Here is a 19252-nt window from a genome sequence, read left to right on the forward strand (position 1 = left end):
GGTCAATGGTTGCTATTTATCTATGCTATCTTTTGCATTTAACAATGAATCATATCATCAATGTCATTCATTTTTTTGTGATGAAAATGTGACATTAAAAATTCACTGTAATGAAGCCATGGGGGAGTAAATTGTGTTTGTCTGTAAAACAAATTAAATTAAACTAGGGGTTTCATGCAGTTGAATATTGATATTTATGGTTTTGAACTGACATTATCAATTATTATATTCAAAGAAACCATATACAACACATAGAAACACAGAACAAGAACCAAATTTAGGCACTGATCATGAAATACCTCTGAAGTGTCATTCTTCTATTACTAAAAGGGTAAAACGGGTCAATTTGACACAAACCAAACACAAGGGTTGAGTGTTAGGTACAGAGCCTGAAAACAGGGACAAACAAATGATATTCTGCATAGGACTACCCAGAGGTGGGAGGAGCTGAAACTAGCTTGGTGGCAATGCACCTAATGTACCGGGCCTAAATAGCGCTATGACTGCTGAAAAGAAAACAGAAGTGATGGAGGAAGCGATATGCCCTTCTCATCAAGACTACAATATCTTTTAATCAGTACAGAGGCTGGATAAGGTCAGCCTGCTGTTACTGCTCATTTTTATTACAAGATGGCAAGATGTCATGAGGTCACACATTCATGTTAACTCCAAGAATATATGTTGAATTTCTTTAAATCGGACAATATCATACTTTTATTTGGTGTTTTGAAATCACTTTTATTCTCAATGATAGGCCACGGTCTGAAAGAACCTGTTTCACAGCAACTTGCCAAGAGTGACATATCTTATTCAACCTTTGTGATCTCTATCTCAGTGATTTATAATATTATTCCTTTGATGTTCAATTTTTTTTTCTGCAAGGTCAGGCTTACTGCACAAGCAAATAGAGTACATGGCTGGGGTACAGCCCAAACTCACAGTGAATGAACATTTGAGTTTAATCATTTGGAAAGAGCAAAATCCTTTCAATCTACTGTTTATGGAAATGTACATTAAAATAGAATTTATTTATTTACCTATCTATCAAATAACTCAGTACAGGAGAGAGATAAATGAAATGACCGTGGGCTTAAGATTCTGATTCTTCTGATTCTCAGCTGCAATACATGTGGTCATTAATAGCTTTAAAAATTTCCATCAAGCATGAGGCTACAAGTGACTATTTTTATGGGTTGTACTCTCATGCTGTTGAACCATTGTTCCACACCCACTAAATAATTTTAGTTACCTACTCTAGAGCCCTACGACTTGTACTGCATTGCAATCTCTCACCTTACACCTACCAAGAAAACATGGGTCTCTTCCTACTCACAATCTGTACGTATAGTTAATTTATCTCTTAAGAATAGCAGCAATTGCAATAATGTACATTTTTGGAATGTCCAACATTTTGATAATTTAAATTTAAATTTTGAAATACAATAAATAATAATTATTTATTTACTGTGATTTGGCTGACATTGAGCTCTCTTTTTAAGTGGGAATACTGAGTATGCTGAAAATAAATGCTAAAGGTATGTGTGGTACATTTTTTAATTTACATAATATCTGAAATATTCCATTACACTATTTATCTTGTATATATTTTTACACTGTCTTTGTTACTTTTAAAGTAGGCTAGGATCACATATTGTATTGCATATGACAGAGGCAAACATTTGAGGCTGAAATGTTACCAATGTTTCCCATCAGTGAATATTATTTTTTAATTTGTTATAATGACTTGGTACACAAAGATAAGACCATCAATTTGAAATGAATAGTTCAAAGACCATTCCTCATAGTATCTCTTCTTGACACACTTAATTCATTTTGTTATCTCCTCTCATTTCCACAACATCTAGTTTTCTATCTAAATACACAAACAGATAATGTAATAATGTTGTCGATGGACCAGATACAGATAGTGTTGGTTCTGAACACCCCTATAGTGTATCTCCTGTTTGTCCTGTACTGTCCTTCGTCCTTTACTTTTGAATGTCCCTTTACCTTTTCTTGTTTCACATTAGCATTTGTATTAGAATTGTTCTACTACATTACAGATTCTTTTAAAATTTTTTATTAAAGGCGATATTCATCCTGCAAAAATTTTTGGGAAAAATTTTGCAATAGTGGGGGACGAAGTAGAATTTGTTTGTAGCACCTATGGTTTGGAGAAGGAGAATGATATCCTGAACATCTACCTCTGTAAGAACGGGCTGGGAACCCAACAGCAGCTACAAAAGGACAACTTAAAAACCAAGTTTTACATTAACGATGTGAAAAAAGAAGATTCAGGCAACTATAGCTGTGTTTACTCGAAGACAAAGTACAAACCGAGTGATGTGAGAGGGAAAGGAGATACCTCTGTCTTTCTCCAAGTGTCTGGTAGGGACATACATTTCTCAAAACCTAATGATTGCAAACCATATAATTTTATTATCATTGATGAAACCTCAAATCTCAAATCTCAAATTTGACAAGAGGATTTCTAAGTGGCTATTGACAGTGCATTTAGTTGGCCTTTTAGTTTGTATAGACCTCTGAGATAAGGACACCATTGCCATTGTTATTTCCTTTATGATGTCCTGGGGAATGTAAACAAACAGAACTTGACAGTGGTTCTTCACACATAACCAAAAATCAATGGCCTCTTAAAAAATCTGTTGTTAAATTGTGAACCAGTGACAGCCAATCCTGTTCCTGGAGTTCTACCTAGATTTTCATTCCAATTCTAACAAAGCACACGTCATTCAACAGCTAGAGATCTTGTTAACTGCTAATTAGTTGAATCAGGTGTGCCAAATTAGGGTTGAAATGAAAACCTACAGGATGGTTGATCTCCAGGAACAGGGTTGGTTACCACTGTTATACACTGTGTAGGTACTAGGTGAGTATGTGTTTGTCTGCACTCTCTTGAACTGATAATGGTGGTTTCAGCAGTGAGTATGGCAGGTGAATTCGATCCAGCATTCCAAATTGTGAGAAACAGAGGATATAGCATAAAAAGTTTTTTGTTTTATCTAAAATATTGTTTTTCTCTGACTTTCCGTGTAGCTGGTTTCCTCCCTGCAGATATTGCTTTGAAAGAGACGTCAGTGACGGAGGGAAATGATGTGGAATTCACATGTACAGTATCAGATATCTGGAGAGCTGACAGCTCTGATGTCTCCTATACACATCTCTATAAGGATGGAACTGCTGTACAAATTAAAGTGTGGAACAGCAGAATTCGTGAGGTCATTTTTACCCTTTCAAAGGTACACGTGGGAGATTCTGGCAGCTACAGCTGTGTTGTCATTAGTTCAAAATTGATTTCCCGTAACATGACAAAACCGCATGGCAATAATGCCATTGACCTTCAGGTACATGAAAAAGGTAAGAATCACCTTAAATTCAATCTCAACTGTCTAAAAACCTCTGAATTAAGATCATTTTATGGATGTTGCAACCGTCACCTGTGTGCATGATACTTGAGGAGTTTCATTCGTTTCAACCAAATTCATTACGTTTGCAAGTGTGCTTTTATAAGGACACTACATTTATATACCATATAATATATACAGTATTGTATACTGATAAACCTTTTCAAAATATTTTTCCAACTATTGATTTTTCAGTATTATGCTTATGCCATTATCCCATTCCAGCCCATTTAAGTACTTAGAACCACTGTATGAACATGAATGTACCTTAATATGTGTTGCAGGGGGCATACAGGAAGTGATGGTGGGTTTGGTCATTTTGCTACTGATAGTGCCAATGCTACTGGGACTATGGTATTCCAGGCTACATTTCAAACAAGGTTTGGATATGTGCATATGAGACATCAGACCAAACATAACGAAGTTTTAGAAAAAATACATATTTAATAAAGGAATCCATCTTGGAATAGCCATTCTAAATATAAATCCTTGATATAATTTAGAGAATATTCTGGCATATTGAAAACATGATTATTGGATTTGATCTGGAGAATATATGTGATTTTAAAGTCAGGTTTCAAAAATATTTTTGCTTTACATCTCATTGTTACTAGGCTTAAAAAGTGATTTAAGTTTTTATTTGTGGTGTATTATAAAGTATTCATATGTTAATAACTTATATGGATATCAACATAAATTGTGAAATACAACAATTCTGCTGAGAACACAATAATTCAAAGCTCTCAATATATTAACATTCCTGGTATTCCTTGAAATTTAGTGTTCTTATTTTTTGTTTAATTTATATGTATTATGTGTATACATTGATAATAATGATAATAGCACAAGCTGATATAGCTGAGGTTCTATGATTTCTGAATATTTAAAATATCTTTTTTCCCCTTCACAGCAGCATGCAAAAAGTGCACCGAAAGGTACAGTATTGATATAAGAAGTATTTATATGTTCCCTTTGTGATAATGAACTTCAAGTGTGTTTGATTTGTGTAAGTGCAAGTATTAATTATGCCTCTCTGTAATTAAAAAGATTAGGATCCTGTCAAACTGCCATACTATAAATTATGCAGATATGTTGGACCATTAAATATTTTTGAATGATTCTGAAATGCTTGGATAGACTTGGATATTTAATTTGTGTTTGTTTACATGTGTTTGTTTTGTCTGAACTGTGTATATGACAGTGAAGTTTTGGACGACTTCGTTGAATATGCTGAAGTTGATGAGTGTGGAGGTATGTTGTTGATTGTAATACATTTTAGGAAACATGAATGTCTTTGTTTTATGCCCTAAATCTGAGCTGTTTGGTATCATTTTTTTCTAATACAGAACAGAGGGGAGATGCCAATCAAAGGTGACAATCTCATTTGCCAAGATATCCACATGGCTGTTTTTATTTGCACAACAAACAGTGTATTTACAGCAGCAATGTTTTTTTTTTGTTTGTTGTTTTGTCTGCACTGTGTGTATGACAGTGAGGTTCTTGATGACTTGGTTGGATACGCTGAAATTGAAGAGTGCATAGGTATGTACTTATCTGAGTAATATTTTAGAAACCTAAATGTCTTTGTTGTATGCCCTCATTCTGAGCTGTATGTGTCTAATTTTTTAATACAGGACAGAGAGGAGAGGTTAATGAAAGGTGAGACTAACACATCCACTATCTATTTTGTCAAAATATCCACGACTGTTTTTATTTGCACAACTGTGTTTTTGTTTTGTCTGCAGAGTGTGTGACAGTGAAGTTCTATGACCATGTGATACTGAAATTGAAAAAGGTAATGAGTTATTTGTGAAACACTTTTATAAAGATGAATGCCTTGTTTTCGACAGTGAGGTGTCTAATTTTAACTTTACAAGCATGAATGGTTTGTTTGGTCTCAGCTGTAACATTGAAGTCCTAGAATTAGCGTTTACGCACAAAAAGGGTGAAGAGATACTGTTGTTTAGACTTATAATAATACATTTTAGTAACAATGTCTGTTTATGCCTATATATTTTTTTTGCTTTTCACATTTCTCATTATTTTTCACCTGTAGAAAAAAGCATGTTAATGATTATACAATATTTGACCTGAAAGTAATTCATTGGTTTCATTTACTCATCTACAAAGGTTTTCAGGGAGCTTAAAAAATAATTATATGATCCTGCCAATGCCTAATTATTATGTACAACAACAACAAAGTAATGAACTGGCATATTTAAGTAAAATTTCACTGTTTTTTTATTTATTTAAGTAAGTTATTTCTGGGCATGTCATACAATGCGCATGCAAGGTATTATGCACAACTATGGCGCTAGGGATTTGCACTGTTACATTATCATTTTCAATTGTTCTTGTTGTTCATTCGGCTTCAAAGGTTTAGTGTATATAAAATAACAAGATGATCTATGGTGAGTTAGTGTATTTATTTTTTTAATTTCATCGGTGTTTTTAACCTTAATAATTACTTAATAAATTAAATGCCTGACTTTCCTTCACAGGCCAATGAACCCAACCAAAGGGGGAATTTAGCATTGATTATGAATGTATTGGACAGGGCAACTGCTGTTTGTTTCTATGATCTCTACGTTTGCATTTTAAATAAAATATTTTGTCTTAAGATTGTTTTAACATGATCAGAGTGGGATATAGACCTATATTAGCATAAAGTAGGTAAGGAACCATATTGAGTTTTTTCATTATTTTTGTGATATTCAGCTTTTCTCAAATATAGCTATTTACCCAGGTTGTCTTTTTTATTGTCTTGATGATTACAGAATTTATACAGCATCATGAGTTTATGCTTTTGAAACTCTTGAAGGGCAATATAAAACTGTATGTACTATGTTCCTGGCTTAAAGAAATTAAACTGTGGCTGCAACGCTGTATTATACACTATGGGGACATTAAAAAAATGAAAATGTAATTATGGCTAGGTAGATGACTGGTGTCTTCTCCGGTGTAGTGCCTGTTTTTTTTGTCTTTTTCTGAATTCTGATATAGGGGCTTATGACTGCAGTTTGTGAAGTTGCATACATGTAGCTTTACAGAAAACTAATCAATTAATTAGTATAATAATTTGTTAAATGCAATGCTGAGCATAGCATATATGTTCAGTGACATTTTAAATGTTAACTATATCTACCATCTCGCTTATCTGGAGGACCGTAAGGCAAAAATAAGGAGTTTTTCCTCCCAAAAAGAGCATGTTGGAGTAGCTAGAGAGAAAACTGTTTAGTGTTTATTTTCGGTATTAAGAGTTGTTAGCTCGATAACTTTATTATCTAGTTTAACACATTGTTCATATTCAAAGTGAAGCTGGCAAAAAGTTATACCCAAAGTTATGATATTCGACTTTACTTAATAATAATAATAATAATAATAATAATAATAATAATAATAATAATAATAATAATAATACATTTATTTTATATAGCGCTTTTCATGGTCTCAAAGACACTTTACAAAACATGGTACATACATACATACAGTGAATCATACAATTCAGAAAAAAAACAAAAAAAAACAAAAAGAAACAGAAAATACAGTGGAACTAGTGGTGCAGTGTGAGAGGAGGTAGACAAACATCAAGGGAAGGCTAGGGAAAAGAGGTGGGTTTTAAGACTAGATTTGAAGGAGGTGAGTGACGGATGTCAGGGGGGAGGGCATTCCAGAGTTTGGGGGTGGCAACTGAAAAGGCGCAGTCGCCAAAAGAACGGTGCTGAGAGGGGATGGTGGTGAGGAGGCCGGCAGTGGATGAACGTAACTGTCTGGGTGGCTGGTAGGGGAGCAGGAGATCAGAGAGGTAAGTGGGTGCGAGGCCATTTAGGGATTTGCAAACTAGGAGGAGGAGTTTGAATGTGATGCGTGATGTGATTGGGAGCCAGTGTAAATCTTTCAAGATTGGGGTGATGTAAGACTGGGAGGATGTGTGGTACAGTATTCTTGTAGTTGAGTTCTGAACCAATTGCAGTTTGTGTAGGAGGCAGGAAGGAAGACCAGTGAGGAGTGCATTGCAGTAGTCCAGTCTGCTGGAAATGAATGCGTTAATGAGTTATTCTGCATCGGCATGGGTGAGAGAGGCTCTGAGTCTGGAGATATTGCGTAGATGGAAGAATAAAACCTTGACAGTGTTATTGATGTGCTTTTCAAAGGAGAGGGATGGATCGAGTATGACACCGAGGTTGCGGACCAGGGGGGAGGTGGAGACAGGGGTACCGTCAATGGTGAGGGAGAAGTTTTGTAGTTTTGTGCGTTGGGGTTTTGGTCCGATGGGAATGATTTCAGTTTTTTCACAGTTGAGTTTAAGAAAATTGTGTTGCATCCAGGATTTGACGTGTGTCAGACAGTTTTCAATGATGGCAGTGGGTGGCTGATTAGTGGATGTAGCGCTGATATAGATTTGGGTGTCATCTGCATAGAAGTGAAAATTGAGACCAAAACTGTGGAGGATGGGACCAAGGGGAAGCATTAAGATGATGTAGAGGAGGGGACCAAGAACACAACCTTGTGGGACACTCTGTGTGACAGTAGCAAGATCTGAGGTGTGACCATGGAGAGATATGAATTCTGACCTATTTGTGAGGTATGAGTGAAACCAGTTGAGAGATGGGCCAGTGATGCCTAGGTGAGACAGATGGGTGAGGAGGATGTTGTGGTTTACTGTGTCAAAAGTGGCAGAGAGGTCCAGGAGGATGAGTATGCTATATGCACCAGAGTCAGAGTATAAGAGGAGGTCATTTTCTGTGTTTCTGTGCTGTGATGGGGTTGAAAGCCGGACTGAAGGAGCTCAAAGAGGTTATTGTCGGACATGTATGAACGGAGCTGGGAAGCAATAACTTTTTTCCAGGAGTTTAAAAAACCAGGCCAAGTTTTTTAAGGATTGGGGTGACGGCACCAGTTTTGAAGATGGAAGGGACAGCACAGTGGGTCAGGGACAGGTTAATGAGCTTAGTGAAGTAAGGGCAGAGAGTAGGGAGGCAGGCTTTAAACAGGGCAGTGGGGGTGGGATCTAATGAGCAGGTGGTGGATCTGGCAGAGGAAATGAGTTTGGTGAGTGAGGCACTGTCAATCTGGGTGAAGGTAAAATCGGGGGAGGGGGGAGAAGTTGCGGTGGCAGCAGTAGTAGGGAGTGGTTCATCTAAAGGGGGTGTAGATGAGGTGAGAGTTTGGTGTATGTTGGTGTGGAAGAACTCTAGGAAGGAGTTGCAGAGTGATGGGGAGCCAGATGTAGTGATATTTACAGGGGGGTTGAGAAGTTTGTTAACAGTGGAGAAGAGGGTATGGGGGTTTCCGTTGGAGTATTGGATTATGTTGGAACAGTGAGAGGATCAGGCAGCGATAAGGGCATCTCTGTATGTCTGAATGTGGAGTTGGTGGGCTTGGGCATGGACAGTAAGACCAGATTTTTTGTGGAGGCGCTCCAGGCGATGGCCGGTCTGTTTCATGGCACAAATTTCGGGGGTAAACCAGGGGAATGGAGTGGCAAAAGTGACCAGCTTAGTTCTGTGGGGGGCAAAAGAGTTAAGGGTACTGGATAGTGTGGTGGACAGCTGAATTGCGAACTCTTCTGGGGAGTGTACAGTGCGGTCAAGTGGTAGGGCAGATGTGATTGAAGCAGCAAAGCGGGCAGGGTTTATGGAGTTGGTGGTCCGGAAGGATATAGTTTGTGACTGTTTTGGGCTGAGGGGCAGGGGTGGACAAGAGAAAATGAATCAGTCTATGATCAGACAAAGTGAACAGAGGTTTGAGATGTTGAGACCTGGTAGAACAGACAAGGTCTAGAGTGTGGCCCTTGGAGTGTGTGGGGAGGTGTACATGTTGAGTAAGGTTGAAACAGTCCAAGACTACATTGAGGTTAGAGGCAGGGGTACACTGAGTGGAGTCGACATGGGTGTTGAAGTCGCCCAGTAGCAGTAGACGGGAAGACAGGGAACAGGCAGATGAGAGTAGTTCAGTTAATTCAGACAGAAAAATTTGATTTGGTTTAGGGGGGCGATAGATAAGAACAGCAATAACATTGTGTAATTTAAATGCAATGTATTCAAAAGATGTAACAGAAACCGGGAGGGAGACTTTGAATGGGGTGAAATAAACATGAAAAATTATTGCAAGGCCGCCACCCCTTTCAGAGGGGCAGGGTTTGCAAAAGTAGTTAGAACCTCGGGGCGTGGCTTGATTTAATGAGAAAAAGACACCTGGCTGCTGCCAGGTCTCACACAAAAAAAGAAAGTCCAGTTTATTGTTAATAACAAGTTCATGGATCAGCGGGAATTTGTTGTTAATGGAGCGAATGTTCAGCAAAGCAAAGTTGGCATGGCGAATTGACTGTTTGGCTACCGGAGGGGCTGTGGGAAATGAACGCAAAACAGAATAATCCACAAGGCAGGTGCTGATTCCTCGTGTCGTTGCATAGTCCAAATGGATGGTATAGATTGTGCTGATGTTGTAGTGGCGGCGTGGATGTTACAACGACGCCCCCTGTGGAGGTATCGGGTGTGAAGCATGCCATGGTTTTTGCACCGGAGGAAGGCGAGTGAGTCAACAGTGTATCGAGAATTGAAAGTGAGCAGTTGCGAAGGGCTGTATTGTAACATTGTCAATGAAACCTGGGGGTGATAAATCCGGTCGTAGTTGCGGGTGTTCAATAGCAACAGTAGTGTAAGAAAACCAAAAAGAAGTGACTGTGTCAACAGCTGTAGCATAGCAGGCTAGCGGCAGCTGGCTAGCTAACGTTAGTGAAGGTCCGACTTTCCCAGACAGGTGGACCAGAGCAGACTGGTAACACAGCTGGTAAGACGACCGCAATGAACCTGGCTAAACCGATCCCCACGACCAGCCGGCTAGTCAGCACAGCAAGGGAGCAGTAAGCGTACTCACCGTGAAGGCTAGCACAGCTAGCAGCTCGAGGACCAGGCGAGAGAGCGGAGACCGACTCGCTGGAATGGAGCCGGGCGGTGCAGCAGGCAGCGTCGGATACCAATCAGTGCAGGGGACCGTCAGCTACAGAGTCCGGGGCGGCAGTGAGGCAGACAGGATAAGCAATCCATGGGAAGAAATCCACGGCAAGCGATCATCCAGAAGGGTGATGCAGACAGGGTCGTAGATCAAGACCGAGGGGTGAAGCAGGATAGCAGGTCGATTTGAATCACTGGGCGATTGCACATATAAAAAATAAAAAATAAAAAAACAAATGCAAATGCGCTAGCTTGTGCTCCAGAAGATGTAATTGCATTGTAGAGTAAAATGGTATATTAGCTAGCGATTGCCACGAAATGCAGAACCAGGAAACACACAGAGCTTGGACGGCAAGGGAGAAGAAGCAGTGGCAACACAGATGCGCACGATGTTCTCTCAACCGGAAGGAAGAGCAACTTAAGTTAGTTGAGTATGGCCTTTAAGTTAGATGAACTACACTACGTGGCCAAAAGTGTGTGGACACCCCTTCTAATTAGTGGGTTCGGCTACTTGCGTCACTCCCATTGCTAACATAAAATCAAGCACACAGCCATGCAATTTCCATAGACAAACATTGTCAGTAGAATGGTGAAGAGCTCAGTGACTTTCAATGTGGCACTGTCATAGGATGTGATCTTTCCAACAAGTCAGTTCATCAAATTTCTGCCCTGCTAGAGCAGCCCTGGTCAACTGTAAGTGCTGTTATTGTGAAGTGTAAACGTCTAGGGGCAACAACAGCTCAGTCGTAAAGCGGTAGGTCACACAAGCTCGCAGAAGGGGGCCGCCAAGTGCGGAAGCACGGAACACGTAAAAATTGTCTGTCCTAGGTTGCAACACTCACTACTGTTCTTCGGGAGCTTCATGAAATGGGTTTCCATAGCCAAGCAGCCACACACAAGCCTAAATTCACCATGCACAATTCCAAGCGTTGGCTGGAGTGGTGTAAAGCACACTGTTATTGGAATGTGGAGAAGAGGAAACACATTCTCTGGAGTGATGACTCACACTTCACTATCTGGTAGTCTGATGGATGAATCTGGGTTTAGTGAATGCCAGGAGAATGCAACCTGCCCAAATGTACAGTGTCAACTGTGAAGTTTGATGGAGGGGGGATAATGGTCTGGGGCTGTTTTTCATGGTTTGGCCTCTGCCCCTTAGTTCCAGTGTAGGGAAATCTTAATGCTACAGCATACAATGACATTCTAGTGAATTGTGTGCTTCCACCTTTGGGGAAGGTCCTTTCCTGTTTCAGCATGGCAATCCCCCTGAGCACAAAGCATGGACCACAAATAAATGGTTTTGTGTGGAAGAATTTAACTGGCCTGCACAGAGCCCTGACCTCTATGAGGCGCCATTATGGACAAAAGTCGGTCAAAAAAACAGGAGGAAACAAGGCATTTTTGCACGAGAGAGATCCAGCTATCCAGCTAGAGCCATTGAAACCCTGCAAGAGAAACTGAAGAGGTCCAATAAACAGTGTGCATGGTCCAGTGGATAACGAGCGTGATTGAGAGAGGTAGCTTCTCATGATTTACCCAGATAAGTACATAATATCCTGAGTTAGCAAGTTAGCCAAGACTACATCGTACTGCTAGCTGGCTGGCTAGCTAGTTCATGTCTGTTTATTTAGGCAAATTGCTATTGCACTAATATAAAAATAATGATGACCGTGTTGACAATTATATATATATATATATTGGGTTTGGTTAACCAAATGTGTGGAACACATTACTAGACCTTTAATGAGCAGTCACGATGCCTGGTTTCAGCTGATATAGATGATGTAAGGAGGCACCTCCAGGAGCTTTTGGAGTAAGGTATCATTAAGGAGTCTCGTAGTCATTATGCTAGTCTTATAGTAATAGCTAGGAAGAAGAATGTGAGTATAAGAATGTCTATTGATTACCGTACACTGAACTATTCCCAATAGATATGAAGAAAACTGTCAGGAACATGGACCTGCTTGAGGTTCTCATTTACATAAATGACCTGATAGTCTTTGGAGAGATGGAAGAATGGAGAGACTTCTATGAGTGCTGGATTGAATCGAAGAGACAGGGTTGAAAATCTTCTTCAACAAATGCTAGTGTTGCCAGCCAAAGGTGAAGTATGTTGGGTACAGTGTCAGCTGTGTTACATTGCAACTGATCCAGCCAAGGTTGAGGCTGTCACCGCATGGCCTTGGCCCACTGAGCTGAAGACCCTGCAATCATTTTTTGGGTTCTGTGGATACTATCGCAGATTTATTTACTCCACAATTACCCCACAGCTCTGACCACTGACAGAGCTGACTAAGGGCAATGCTCTCACCCAGCGTCAAAAGATATTAAACAGTCAAGGAACAAGACCAGGTCAAAACCTAGTATATGGCTGGACCGAACACACTTCATCCGGCCGACTAATGGTGCAACTTCAAAATTCGGCCCACCAGTGGTTTAACTTCATCATTCACACAGTCACTCACACACAGACATTTGCGTTTGTAGGGCTGGCCCCGCTGTTGCAGTCCAGCCAAAAACCAAAACCTACCTCAAAATGTCTGAACACTTTGGTGAGAGGTAGGACCAATCCTGTACTGACACATTCCAGCAGATCATACACTGCCTGACCCACACCCCAGGATTGGCATTTGCAGATCCCAACAAGCTATATGTCCTTCATGTAGATGCCCGCTTTACAGGACTTATCTCTGCCCATACCAGGAACATTCTGCAGGGCTGAGGCCAGTACCATTCATCAGCAAGAAGCTACGTTCCTCAGAACAGAACTACACCATCCATCAGGTAGAGTTTCTATCGCTCAACTGGGTCATCGTGGACAAACTCCATTATTACCTATGCGGCACTAAATTTACAGTATGTACTGACAATAATCCCCTCATATATGTACTTACCTCAGCCAAGCTCAATGTGACAGGGCAGTTGCGACCTACTGCTCTAGCCTCATGTGATTTTAATGTCCAGTATAGACTTAGCAAGAACAATATCAATGCTGATCTGCTGTTCAGGAAGTTGTCCAAGATAGGTAAGGCAGGAGATTAGGAAGATAGCCTTCACCCCCACTGAGGAATAGCCACTGAGCCAGCTCCCAATAGTCATCCAGGACATCTCCCAAGTATCTACAGCAGCTTAGGGCATCCCCTGATTGTCAGTGAGGTTTATGCAATTCCCGCATATCTGGATCTAGGATCTTTGCAGCAGTTGTCTAGACCTGAGTTGAGGAAGGCTAAAAAGGAAGACCCTTTACAGTAAGAGTGTTTTAAGGGGTACAGAGTCTGAAGACAGGGACAAACAAATTATATTCACCCAGAGCTGGAGTAGGAGTAGTAACTAGCTGGGTGGGAATGCAGTCCAGTGAACAGTTGGAAGACTCTTGAGGACATCACCAGAGTATACAATTCACCTAATATGCAGGGCCTAAATACAGTTCATACTAATGGTATTACTGCTGAAAAGAAAACAAGAAGCACAGAAGGAATCAATATGCCCTTTTCATCACGGGTACAATGTCTTAATGTTGGTGTGTCAGAGCCTATAACCTGGCAAGATGTCATAGTAAGACATGTTAATACATATTAATAGCCACGTCCATTCAATCTTCAATTTACTGAAATGTGAAGCTCCTATTTAATTAGCTGAAACTGACTAATCATTTCAGGATAACACTGTCACAGACATGAACTTTCTAGAAGTATATTTAATATTTAATTACAGCAGAGAAAATGCAAGCTGATAACTGATTACATGCTCATTTGCAAAAAATTCTAAAAACCTGTTTTCGCTTTGTCATTATGGGGTATTGTGTGTAGATTGATAAGAATAAAAATGAATTTAATCAATTTTAGAATAGGGCTGTAATGTAACAAAATGTGGGGAAATAGAAGGGGTATGAATAATTTCGAAGGCACTGCACATAGCTTCATCAGACTAAAGTTTGTGTGACTATAATTATCTTCAGTTAGTTGTTCACAGGTTGTTGAAACATTGTTCCACACCCACCAAATCATAGCTACCCACATTAGAGTCCTAAGACTTGTACTGCATTTCAGTCTCTCACCTTATACCCACCAAGCAAACATGCGTCTTCTCCTGCTCACAATGTGTATGTATAGTCAATTTATCCCTTAAGAAAAGCTGCTAATGCAACACTTTACATTGTTGGAACATCAAACTTTTTGTTAATTGATATTTCGATTGTAAAACATAATGTATAATAATGACAATTTATTTATTGCGACTTGATTGACTCTGAGTTCTCTTTTAAGTGGTGATACTGAGTATGGTGAGAATCAATGCAAAAGGTATGTGTGATGTATTTTTAGTTAATTAAATCTCATGCATAATACATTGTGTATCCTGTATATACTTAACACTCTTTATTTTTTTTTATTTTTTGTTGTATATTGTTTTTCTTAGCAGTATCTGCATCATTTGTTGCTGCAATAGTAACGCTTCTTTTTAGTTGATGGGTGTGTGCAGTCGATATCCACAACCATGGAGAGCAGAATGAAAGGTTTTCAACACAGATGTATCTTCTCATATGCTCTCTTATTATCAGTATTCTTCATATAAGCCAGGTCTCATGGCAATAGCTATCTCAGGTCATACACGAGGAGAGTATAAGTAATTTTGCATTACCTTTGAGAACTGAGGTATAACTGCAGAGACATGTAAAGTTATTGTCATCCATCAATGCTGTCTCAGCTGTGTCCCCACTACAGTACTGTCAGTGACTATAGCACTATGTATAGATATGCATATATAATAGCAAAACCAACTTAAATGGCCGTTCCATAAAACTGTTAGAAAATGTTGCCAATGTTTCCCATCGGTGAAGTGTCTTAAATTTGAAATAAGTAATTGTCACAATAAGATGTGACCATATATTTAAATGTTTCTAATTAATATTTGAAATGTTGTTCCTCACAGTATCTATTCTTGACCCTTACAATTTATTTTGCTACTTTGACATAGAGCAGCCTTAAAAGCTCCATCTCAAGTCTGGTTTTGCCAAACCTTTCAGATATAATTAAACGTATAATTTAAATGCATTACCCACTCCTAATACTTCCTTATTGTTTATCACCTGAATATAAGCTAGTAGCTGCTGGCTTGTGATCACCTAGCTAGCTAATAACACCCCAATGTTGTTTTTTTCTGACTGTTAGCAGTGAACCTAAATGGAACTATTTACCTTAGTGTTGCTTGTGAAATACAGCTGTTAAAAATCATGTTATTATCTGTCATGACTAGTTGTATAACAGCATTAAATTATGTTTTTGATGCTTTAGGATTGTAACAAAGACAATGTACATTAGGCTAGAAAACTGACATCTGCTTGGCATTCTGTGTGGAGTTTGTGTGTTCTCCATGTGGGTTTCCTCCAGGTACTCTGGTTTCCTCCCACAATCCAAAGTAATGCAGATAGGCTAAGTTGAGACCCTAAACTGCCCATAGGTATGAGTGTGTGAGTGAATGGTGTGTATGCCCTGCGATAGATTGGCGGCCTGTCCAGGGTGTATTCCTGCCTCTCGGCTAATGCATGCCGGGATGGGATCCAGCAGCCAGGATAAGCGAGTATAGATGATGGATGGATGGATAATGTTGTTGGTTGAACAGATACAGATAGCGTTGAAACGTTGGTCGTGTTTGCACAATAAATATTTAAAAGAAGATGCATGTGCTCCAGTGCCTTTCTCCGGGTAAGTCTTTTTAAGTGAAGTTACCCAGAGTGTCTTTGCAGATACAGATAGCATTGGTTCCGCTCACCCCAATAGTATATGTCCTGTGTGTGCGTTGTACTGTCCTTTCTCCTTTACTTTTGAATGTGTTTTTACCGTACCTACACTGCATTTCACAGGGGACTCAGAAATATATTTGCATGAAAATGGTTTCTCTACATCAGAGGATGATCAGAGGATGATCAGAGATTTTTCTTATTTCAGATGATATTCATCCTGCAAAAATTTTTGGGAAAGATTTTGTAATAGTGGGGGACGAAGTAGAATTTGTTTGTAGCACCTACGGTTTGGAGAAGGAGAATGATATCCTGAACATCTACCTCTGCAAGAACGGGCTGGGAACCCAACAGCAGCCACAAAAGGACAAGTTTAACACCAAGTTTTACATTAACGGTGTGAAAAAAGAAGATTCAGGCAACTATAGCTGTGTTTACTCGAAGACGGAGTACAAACCGAGTGATGTGAGAGGGAAAGGAGTGTCTGGTAGGGAGACACATTTCTCAAAACCTAATGATTGCAAATAATATTGTACAAATTTGTTTAAACCATATAATTTTATTATCATTGATGAAACCTATCTCAAATTTAACAGTAGGATTTCTAAGTGGCTATTGACAATGCATTTAGTTGGCCTTTTAATTTGTATAGACCTCTGAGATAAGGACACCATTGACATTGCTATTTCCTTTATGATGTCCTGGGGAATGTAAGCAAACAGAACTTGACAGTGGTTCTTCACACGTAACCAAAAATCAATGGCCTCTTAAAAAATTTGCTGTTAAATTGTAAAACAGTGGCAGCCAATCCTATTCCTGGAGTTCTACCTACCTGTAGATTTTAATTCCAATTCTAGCAAAGCACACTTCATTCAACAGCTAGAGATCTTGTTAAGCTGCTAATTAGTTGAATCAGGTGTGCCAAATTTTGGGTTGAAATGAAAACCTACAGGATGGTTGATCTCCAGGAACAGGGTTGGTTACCACTGTTATAAACTGTGTAGGTACTAGGTGAGTATGTGTTTGTCTGCACTCTCTTGAACTGATAATGGTGGTTTCAGCAGTGAGTATGGCAGGTGAATTCGATCCAGCATTCCAAATTGTGAGAAACAGAGGATATAGCATAAAAAGTTTTTTGTTTTATCTAAAATATTGTTTTTCTCTGACTTTCTGTGTAGCTGGTTTCCTCCCTGCAGATATTGCTTTGAAAGAGACGTCAGTGACAGAGGGAAGTGATGTGGAATTCACATGTACAGTATCAGATTTCTGGAGAGCTGACAGCACTGATGTCTCCTATACACATCTCTATAAGGATGGAACTGCTGTACAAATTAAAGTGTGGGACAGCAGGATTTGTGAGGTCATTTTTACCCTTTCAAAGGTACGCATGGGAGATTCTGGCAGCTACAGCTGTGTTGTCATTAGTTCAAAATTTCCCGTAACATGACGGAACTGCAAGGCAATAATGCCGTTGACCTTCAGGTACATAGAAAAGGTAAGAATCACCTTAAATTCAATCTCTACTGTCTAACAAACTTTCTGAATCAAGATCGTCCTGTGGATGTTGCAACTGTCACATTTGTGCATGCTACTTGATAAGTTTCATTTATTTCATCCAAATGTTGTCCTTTTTCTGAATCTTAATTGTGCTATTATAAGAATACTGTATTTATATTGTATATTATATATACAGTATTCTATACTGATTGTGGTGTGGGGATGGCTGGTTTAAGCAGCCACACCTGCCCTGGGTCAAGCTAATTGGACCTGGCCAATTGGATAATTGGTTGAGAATTAGATAATTGGCCAGGTCTAATTGGACCCGGGAACAGGAGTGGCTGCACCTGTGCGTAGTGAGGTAATCACTGCGCACAGGTTAAATCTGCCATCCCCACCCACACCAGGAGGCTCTCTGTCATGACAGGGTTTAACATCTGCTCGTTTGGCTATACCATCTTGCCAAACCCTCGTGGAATAAATGTGGACTGTTTTAACATCATCTCCCTGTGTCTCTGTGCTGGAGGGCCCCAAGGAAAGCCACTTCGGTGGCCTGTGGCAGGCGTGTTTGCCACAGTGGCGCCCAACGTGGGGCTCCTCCGGCACAGCAAAGAGGCACAGGAGGGCCAGCCAGGAAGCACACTGGACGAGGGGCGGCTGAGGTGTTCCCGACAGGGCTTCGGGCGGATCCTCCGGGCCAAGAATGGGGAGCGGAAGATGACCAGGGAGGGAAGGAGGCAATCCTCAGCTGGGACGCTGAGGAGCTGCACCTGGCCGAGGAGGCAGGTCAGCGACGGGCGGTGCACGAGAGGTGGTCGCGCCGTGAGCTGGACTTGGCCGGGAAGGCGGGTCAGCCACGGGCGGCGCACGAGCGGTGGCCGCGCCGTTTTGCTTCCTTTCTCGTCCGTTTGGTTGTTTTTCGTTCTTTGTTTTGGCCTGGTTGGTTTGCCCGGAGCCCATGAGGGGATAAGCCTGCAGCCGCCCGCCAGCAGAGCCGACTGGCGGCCACCACAGCCACGAGGGTTCCTGGTCCCCAGCACCACAAGGCCAGTCCACCAGCCCACCAGCCCAGCCACCCCACCACAGCCCCTGGAACAGCCCAAGCCGGTGACGCCCCCACCAGCCAACAGAGCAGCCCAGGACTTCCCGTGCTCCAGGAGGGAGGAGGAAGAAGGGCTGCCTTGTCGTCCGAAGGAGGGTCACCGCATGTACTGGACTGTTCCGGGGCCACCCACCCTGACTTTTAAAAAAATTTTTTGCGTGTTTGGAGTGTTTTTGTTTTTGTTGGTTGTCTTTGGCTTTGGGGGTGGGGGGGTAGGCTTCGGCCAGTGAGTCTCCCTGGCCTCAGTTTGGCGTTGGGGGTATGTGGTGTGGGGATGGCTGGTTTAAGCAGCCACACCTGCCCTGGGTCAAGCTAATTGGACCTGGCCAATTGGATAATTGGTTGAGAATTAGATAATTGGCCAGGTCTAATTGGACCCGGGAACAGGAGTGGCTGCACCTGTGCGTAGTGAGGTAATCACTGCGCACAGGTTAAATCTGCCATCCCCACCCACACCAGGAGGCTCTCTGTCATGACAGGGTTTAACATCTGCTCGTTTGGCTGTACCATCTTGCCAAACCCTCGTGGAATAAAT

General features: G+C 40.8%; 1 long non-coding RNA gene across 1 annotated transcript; it reads left to right on the top strand.

Annotated features, from left to right (window-relative positions):
• The first annotated feature begins 328 nt into the window (after nt 1-328).
• LOC135255189 (uncharacterized) lies at nt 329-2382 on the top strand. Its single transcript, XR_010330110.1, has 3 exons — nt 329-1338; nt 1500-1535; nt 2089-2382. It is a non-coding gene; the product is annotated as an uncharacterized LOC135255189 (long non-coding RNA).
• The last annotated feature ends 16870 nt before the right edge of the window (nt 2383-19252 follow it).

Source organism: Anguilla rostrata, chromosome 5 (genome assembly GCF_018555375.3).
Source record: "Anguilla rostrata isolate EN2019 chromosome 5, ASM1855537v3, whole genome shotgun sequence".
In the NCBI taxonomy this organism is placed as follows: Eukaryota; Metazoa; Chordata; class Actinopteri; order Anguilliformes; family Anguillidae; genus Anguilla; species Anguilla rostrata.